The sequence below is a fragment of the Marmota marmota genome, unplaced genomic scaffold, assembly GCF_001458135.2.
Source record: "Marmota marmota marmota unplaced genomic scaffold, marMar, whole genome shotgun sequence".
Lineage (NCBI taxonomy): Eukaryota > Metazoa > Chordata > Mammalia > Rodentia > Sciuridae > Marmota > Marmota marmota.
This window is the reverse complement of record NW_025999932.1, coordinates 1,870,442-1,878,679: the sequence shown is the minus strand read 5'-3', so window position 1 is coordinate 1,878,679 and position 8,238 is coordinate 1,870,442. Positions and strand designations below refer to the sequence as shown.

Below are 8,238 nucleotides of genomic sequence, written 5' to 3'. Positions count from 1 at the left end.
CCCTTCCTCCCTTCCTTTTCTTTCTTTTGTTCTGTATTGATTATTGAATTCAGGGGCAATTTACCCATGAGCTAAAGCCTCAGCCCTTTTTATTTTTTTTTATTTTTAAAATAGTTTTAGTTGTAGTTGTTGATGGCTTTTTATTGTATTTATTTTCTTATTTTTATGTGGGTGCTGAGGATTGAACCCAGGGCCTCAGTGTCTCACACATGCTAGGCAGGTGCTCTGCCACTGAGATATATCCCCAGACCCTCATTTTTTATTTTGAGACAGAGTCTTGCTAAGTTGCTTAGGACCTTGATAAGTTGCCGAGGCTGAACTTAAACTTGTGATCTTCCTGCCTTAGCCTCCTGAGTTGCTAGGATTACAGGCATGTGCCACTGTGCCTGGCTAGTTGATCCTTAATCATTTTAATCTCTTTATTGATATTCCGTATTTAATGAAATATTATACTCATACTTTAGTCCTTTAGAGATGATTTTTTGAGTTCTTTGAGAATATTGAGTATATTTTAAATAGTGGGCTTAAAGTATTCATCTAGTAAGCCCAATGCCTCGGTTTCCTCAGGTACCATAGATGGCATTTCTCATGTGTATGAGCATACCTTACTATTTCTTTGCGTGTTCCATGGTTTCTGTTGTTGTTGACAACTGGATATTTAAAGTAATATTACACAACAATTCTGAAAATCAGGCTCTCCTCCCTCCTCAGGCTTATTGTTATTGCTGCTTTTATTGTAGTGATTATTTGATTTTTTTGTTTTTACAACTTCTGCAAAATCTGTATCCTTTGTGGTGTGCGGATACTGAAGGCTCTGCTTGGTTGGCTAGTGGTCAGCTAATGACTGGACAGAAAGTTCCTGGTTGTCTGGAAACATAGCCTTACCGTTTTTGCCAAGGGCTACAAGTGGGTGTCCGGCCAGCCAGTTTCCAGCCACTTCCTGCTGACCTACGGCCTCCAGGTCAGCCACTGTTGGTGCTCAGGGCCTTCTCAGGCCTTCTGATCACGTTGGTGACCCTCGAGGTCCCCAGGATGGTAGTCAGGGCTTTCTGCAGCTCCCTATGGAGTCCACACTCCCCGGATTCCTCTCCCGGGCTGTGGTTGGCCTGTTGTTGTCCCACTGCCGGTCACGGCTTCAGCCCAGCACAACCGACCATCAGTGCCCCTGGATTCAAAAAGTTGCCTCGGACAGTTTTCAGTGAATGCTCTCACTAACGGAGCTGCGGGTCAAGTCAGATAAGGCAGGCTGCCTTTCAGGCTGGATCCTCCAGGGCCGCGTCAGACAGATCCAGTGAAGGCTGTCCTCTGGCAGCGGGACTTTGGAGGGCCCTGACCCTGCTCTGCCCTCCAGTGGCTGCTGTACAGTTGATTTTCAAGGCCACCATGATACTAGAGAGTGGGCAGGAGAGGCGGGAACAAGGCAAGTTTAAATGCTCAAAGCTTGCTGTTCTTTTAGCGATTCAGCTGTTCATTTGTAGCAAACAGGTTTCTGCAAGCTTGTGGCTAATGTCCAGGCTTCTGCAAAAGTGTGTGCCAGTCTTCTCCTGGCTGCTGTGGAGGAAGGACTGGTGGTGTTCCTTGCTCTGCCAGCAATGTGGATCCCATCCTGAAAGTTAGCTGGCCCGGCTGAACCTCTGAGGGCGAGGCCCAGGTGTAGCTCTACTTCCTGGAGGAACCATCCTTCTCCACCTGCCTTGACTCAGGGCCTCCACCTTTAGCCAGGGGCGTACGTGGGAGACCTTTTCCTTTTTTCTTTTATGAGGGCATTATAGTCGTACATAATAGTTGGGTTCGTTTTGATAAAATCATACATTCATAGAATTTGATCTACTTCATTTCAGTCCCTAGCACCCCCTTCCAGTCCTCCTCCCGCCCTCTCCATCTCCTCCTCTACACCACTGATCTTCCCTATATATTTATGCTGTCTGCCCCCCCCCTTCCTCACTTATTTTACCCTAACTTCCAGATATGAGAGAAGACAGTCCACCCTTGATTTTCTGGGTCTGGCTTATTTCACTTAGCATGGTGTTCTCCAGCTCTAGCCAATGGGGGGACCTTCCTGAGTCCTGGCCTCCCAATATATGTTCTCTGGAGCATGTGGCAGGCGCTCCTGAGGCTGGGTCTGTGGCTCCAGTGGGGTTCTGGATAATCAGCTGCATTTCACTTGTCATCTTTTGTAGTTTGTGGCCTTGTTGGTCTGATGTTCCCGCCTCAACATGTGAGGAGCAGCAGGTGGGTGGAATCTAGCTGCCTCCTTCCACCATTTTCTGTGCTTCCTGTAGGATTCCAGAGTCCTGGATGCTTATGCAGCTTAGGTTTTCTGAGATTCACCACTTGGAGCTCTCAAAGTAAAAACAGGGACACCCTAGAGGTATCAGGTTTGTTCTTTTAGCCCCAACCCTTCTCCGAATAAAGATACGGAAGATGTTCGGTTCCCAGGTTGAGTCACAGAGCAGCTCGTACCTTTGACAACTGATTATCCCATTCCCTGACATCCTGATGAAGCAGGGAGCCCCTAGTGTGATAGAATGCCCGTGTGAGGCAGGTCCCCGCCAGCAGGGACGCACAATCCGAGCTGCCGCTGCTCTTTAATCTGTCTCAGCCTGTTTCTTCATCTGCGTTTCATGCAGATGTTGATCATTTTGTGAATGTTGTGTCCCACATGGCTTGAATCAGAAAGATCACCGGGTAGCTATCACTCTGTGGAAAGGTGAACTGTGTCTTCTGCTGCACCTAGTTGCTGGTGTCCTTAACGAACTCAGAAAACAGCTTAGGCTCTCAGGAATTTGTGCTCAAGAGGGCCCCTCTTTTGCAAGTGGGTGCATCATTTTTGCAGGGGAGCAGGTCCTAGCCTCCTTCCACCCTTCCACTTGTAATAAAGGTCGTGTGGGCCGTGCTTTCACTCAGCTCTGCTGTCTCTCCAGTGGAGGGTGGGCCATCTGTGGGAAGAGTCTGGGCAGTGGGCCCTGCACTTGGTTTCTCACTGTGCCCTCAAATTATTTTTCATTTCTTTGACACCTTTCTCATTCAAGACGGCGACTGAACCTTTGTGCTGGGTAAGTTGTAGTATTCAGTGACAGGGTATTATGAGTTCTTTGTGCACATAATTCCATGTTATGAAAACCTTTCACCAACTTCTTAAATTGGCTGGTTTGAAGTGCACATTGTGCTATGGCATAATCTGTATTATTAAAAATACGAACTTGGGGGAATTAGCATTAGATCTCTCAGAAAGAACTGGGGATTCAAAGAGAAAGGCTTCCTTCATTCTTCAGTCTTGATGTGGGGCCCATTATTTAATGTGACATTTCTCCTAAGTGTTTGACTTCAGGACCTTGACTGCAGGTGTTGGACTTGCTGAGATGATTTCAAAACTCTTGTTTAACTGTATTTGGGGAAAGTTCCCGAGATATTCCTTCAAGAGAATGATTGTTCTTCAGTGGCTATTACTTCTGAGAGATCCGTCACAGCACCTGGTGTCTGGTGAACCCGCACTTGGTTTGTAGGGAGACTGCCTCAGGATGCCCCCAGGCTGTATGCCTTGCTGCTTGATGGGGGTGGAGGTTATTTCCAGGAAGACTGGCTCTGCTGGTGGTGGTCCGGGTGTCAGAGTGTCACAGCGATCCCCTTTTCCTGGTCATGAAGGCCACTTGAGTGCTCATGGCCTGACCCCTGTCTTTCTCCAGGCTTTAAGGAAGCAGGGCGGATGCTGCGGGATCTTCCTGGCCAGCTTCCGAAGCTCCCCTCCACAGGGCTCCTGGAGTCAGAGGACAGCCTTGGTCAGGGGAGGACATTTCTCTGGGGTGTGAAGACTGGGAGATGAGCGCACTGGAGGCCAAGCTGATTGAGTAGCTGGAGATCCACAGGCAAATTCCCGAGAAAGGCCTTTATTTAAAGGGATAAACCGACTGACGGGGCTGAGTCTGCACAGATAGCCTCCTAATTGTCCACTGCCCAGCGTTGGATCCTGTTAGCCAACAACCACATGACTCCAAGTCTCATTCTCTCCTCACCCTCTCCCTGATGACCTCTCAGTCATTGAGCACCTGCTGTATACCTACCCATTGCTGACTGAGGTCACGCCCACATGAGGGGGATCAAGGCTCTGGGCTGCCATCCCTAGTAGGTTGGTTTTAACCCCCTTCAGCTTTCTGACTTCAGTCCCCACCTAAAGGCTCCCTGGGGCCTCATCCATTTCTGTGAAGCTGTCAAGGGGTTGTGGAGCCGCTGGAATTCAGATCACCTGCCGGGGAGGCAGCTTTTCTGCCACTGTGGCTCACCTTCTGTGGACCGAGTGTGTCCACACAAAGCCTACGTTGAGATCCAAATTCCTGGGACCTGTGACTGTGATCTTATTTGGAAAGAGGATCTTTGTGGATGCGATTAGTTGAGATGAGGTCACCCTGGAGCAGGCCTCTAATCCAACATGACTGGCGTCCTAGGAAGAGACAGGTGTGGTGCAGCTACAAAATAGGAATGCCAAAGACGACCGGCAACCTCACAGAGCCCTGAAGAAGCAAGGACAGGCGTCCCTGGGCCCTTGAGAGAAGGCGGCCCTGCCAGGCCTACGCCTCAGTGGGGGGGCCTCCTGGGCAGGGCCACAGTACGCTCCTGTTGTTTTAAGACTTGTGAGCTGTACTTTCTCAGGGCAGCCTTGGAAACTAATGCACCTTCCAGGGAAGTCACATCTGTTGGCCTTATTTACTCCTGTCAGGGACACTCAGAAACAACTCAGAGTAACTGGTGAGGGGTTGGAGCAAATCTGTCACTTGAGTTAGGCATTTGTGAGTGAGCCAATTTCTTTCCCTTGAGAGAGGGAAAAAGCAATTAGAGAATGAATGGTAATGAGAATAATAACAATGGAGATTGCTATGCACAGCCGCCTGCCACCCACCATGCTAAGAACTTCATCTGCAGTAATCTTTCAAGAACCCTCACTTCACCCTGATGAAGAGAAGGTAGCAGGTCTGAAGCACGGGGAGTCCTACCTGCTTGTAGGACATGACTGCAGGGGGCATCCTGTGGGTGTCAGGGCTACAGGCACCCAGCGGGCAAAGCCTTCAGTCTGCCTCAGGCCTGACCCCTGGAGCAGAGGGCTGATGGGAGCAGCAGGGGAGCACAGTCCTGAGGCCTGTGGCCGCTCTGGGCTGTGGGCCACCTTTCCGGTCTTTAACCCTTGCTGGGATGCTCTGCTGGGCTCCTTTTGAACCCACTGGATCCGGATGCTGTATCAAGGACTGTTTCTTAAGTAACTTGGGCCTGAGCGTTCTGCCCAGGACTGGCTGTTCGCCAGCTGGGCCCGGATGCTCTGCCCACACTCCCTGTGGTGGCCACGGTGGCCCCAGGCCGCACGCTCACCTGCGCTTGTTTTACAGCGTATGTGCAGGTATTCTCTACCTTGATTGTGATCATTGCTGTCGCCTTCATCGCTGCCGTTATTTACAAGTGAGTCTTGTGTGTCTTTCATGGGGATGGACAGGATGTCTGGGGTGCCTCTCGGGCTGGCTCCCTCTCCCACCCACTCCCCTGGTGTCCTCTAGAGCTCCTGTTGACACAGGTGACATCCAGCACCTAGAGGGCACCTAGGACTCCAGGTACTCCACCTCCCGTGTGTTCCCTCCCAGCCTCTGCAGCCAGGACTGTCCCCCTCTGGGACCCTTATCCTCCCACCAGGGAGGTCCTGTGGTTTGCACCAGGGGGTCAGTGGGGATAGACTGGGCCCCTGTTGTCTCCGGGGCTGGTGCATGCACTGAACCCCCTGGACCCAGTGTCTGTCCCATGGCGTGCCTCCTGTCTGTGGGACGTGTGTGTGTGAGTCCCTCCTCCCATCTCTGTGGAGGGAGTGCAGGGCTGCTGTGCTCTGTGGGCGGGCAGAGCTGGCACTGAGCACTCTCCCGGGGCCCCGCCCCTGCTGCCACAGCCCTCTGGGACGCCCGCACCAGCCCTGGGAGGCTGGCTGCCTGGTCCAGCAGAGCGGCAGCAGAGGCTCTCACAGGCGAGTGGAGCTGCGGGCCTGTGGCGCAGAGGACCTGACAGTGCCCGCTGCCTGACGTCCGCCTCCTCCCTGCCGGCTTGTCTTTGGGAGTCTGGAGGCCGCGCTCAAGCCTTCTGTTGAAGCACACATTACAGCCAAAACACTGGCCGCGGCCAGGCCTCGCCGCGGTCCCCCGTGCTCCACCGGGCGCCGTGTGAGGAGGGGCCGCTTCCATCCCTCCCTCCTCTGGCTGTGACCAAACTCTTCCCATCAGAATTGTCCAAGAGGTCAGGAGAATGAGGAGCTCCGAGGAGGGCACGGCTGGTGGTGACGATGGCCAAGGTGGGGAGACAGCCACGAAGGCCTCGAAAAGCGAGACCTCCCGGAAGAGCGGGGAGAACGAGTCCCAGGAGGGGGAAGGTAGGCGCCCAGCGGGGGCACCCCGCACCCCGCAGCCCGCACCCCACACCCCCAGCCCGCCTCCCGGGCCACTCTGGGGATGCCTCAGCGCCCCACGGTTATGAGTGGGGCAGCGTTGCGTCGGCCACTCGGGCTGGAGTGGCCTCTACAGCGGGCACTGTCCTCCTCTGCGCCCCTCGCTCTGGCCGCCAGCACTGCAGGTGGCCGTGGCAGAGTGAGGCGCTGGGCAGGACCCGGCATACCTGCAGGGTCCAGGGTGCCCAGGGGCACTGCAGTGCCAAGTGGCCGCCCTTGGTGCGGACTGTGGCCACCACCAGCCCAGGTTTCCGGGAGGCAGCCACGTGCCTGTTGCTGACTCTCAGGAGGCCTGTGTGGCTGCGTGTCCGTTTCCACAGGTTGGCAGCCTGGCACTTTAGAGAAGGGGTGTCCCAAATCATGGCCTCCTGTGGAGTGAGGTGTGCAGTCTTCTCCCCCAGTTGCCCCACGTGACTTGACCGAGACCTCCCGCCTGCCCTGCCCAGCACCACGCTGGGCCTGTGGCTGCTCTGCAGGACACATGCCCACCTCGTCCAGGGATGCAGACCCTTCCCCGGCCATAGGCAGAGGCTTCTGCCCAGTGGGCAGCGCAGGCCACCTGCTGGTGGGCATTTGAGTAAAGAATTACCCAGTGGCTGCTGAGGAGATGTGCTCTATACCCCTGGCAAGCCTCTGGGGCGGCCAGACATTCTGAGGCACAGAACTGTTTCTTTTTTCCATCCAGGGACAATGACACTCTCAGAAGCTGAAGAAGCCGAAGTAGTTGACTGACGTGCACAGAGAGGAAGGAAAGTGGCAGAAAGTGGTGCTTGGGACGCGCAGCGGGTGACCTCTCCTGGGGTGTGTGTGGAGCCATCCCCGTGGGAAAGAATAAAGGTATTTTTTGAAGTTGTGTCTTATTGTGCGTGGCCTTAGGCCTGCTGTGGCTCATCTCAGGAGGGGTGGAGAACACGGAAGGCTCACTCTTGAATTCACTGCTCATCACGAATGTGTAGGCCAACGGGGTGGCCGAGGCTCCCTTTCCAAGGCTACCACGCAGCCTCCCAGTCGGTGTCCCGCACTGTGAGGTGCTGAGGCCTGGGGGGATTGGGCAGGGCCAGCCGTCACAGCCGGACATCCCTGCCAGGGACAAGAAGGAGCCTCCTGGGTAGCTCCTGAACAGGAGCGGCTTGTCCCCTGGGAGCGTGCATCTCCAGAGTGGTGGTGGCTTCAATAAGATGTGCAGTAAACAGTGCGACTCATCCTGTGCACCAGACCAGCGCACAGAATCCCGGGAAGTCCCTCCCTCCTGGCTGTGACTCCCACCAGGCTCCGACCTGGTCTGCCAGCGTTGACTTCCTGTGGGGGGACCATGGAATGGTATCCACCATCGGGGAAATCCCTCTGTTCTGGTGGTGGTGAGTGTAGGGAAGGGCTCCCATTTTAGGGTCCCAGAAAGCCCACTGGCCCCTCCTCTAGGACTTTTGGGGGTTGGATGTGTTGAGGGTGTGGGACAGGAAGAAGGACAGGAAGGTTATCGTGGAGCTGGGCAGAGGAGGGCCCAGGAACTGTCCTGCCAGGGACCCTGCAGTGGCCCCGGGCAGAAGCAGGTCAGTGCCCGTCTCTCAGGCCCAGCCCAGCTGTGGTCTGCAGACGGGTGGCCTGAGCAGACTCCTCCCCGTGTGCTGCTGCCCAGGGAGGCTCTGCAGCCAGCAGGCTCTCTGGGGTCCTGGAAGGCGCTGCAGAGGAGGGAGGCTACGTGAACGCACGCAGTTCAGAATCTTGTCCATTGGAGGCTGGTGGGCCTGGGGACCTGCTAGGGATGGTGG

General features: G+C 54.5%; 1 long non-coding RNA gene across 1 annotated transcript in view; it reads left to right on the top strand.

Annotated features, from left to right (window-relative positions):
* The window catches only part of LOC125616017, an 11,862-nt gene extending 4,544 nt beyond the window's left edge, over positions 1 to 7,318 (top strand). Inside the window, exons 2-4 of the long non-coding RNA XR_007346610.1 lie at positions 5,376 to 5,445; positions 6,249 to 6,394; positions 7,155 to 7,318. This is a non-coding gene — a long non-coding RNA (uncharacterized LOC125616017). The remainder of the gene's footprint in view (positions 1 to 5,375; positions 5,446 to 6,248; positions 6,395 to 7,154) is intronic.
* Positions 7,319 to 8,238: the final 920 nt, after the last annotated feature.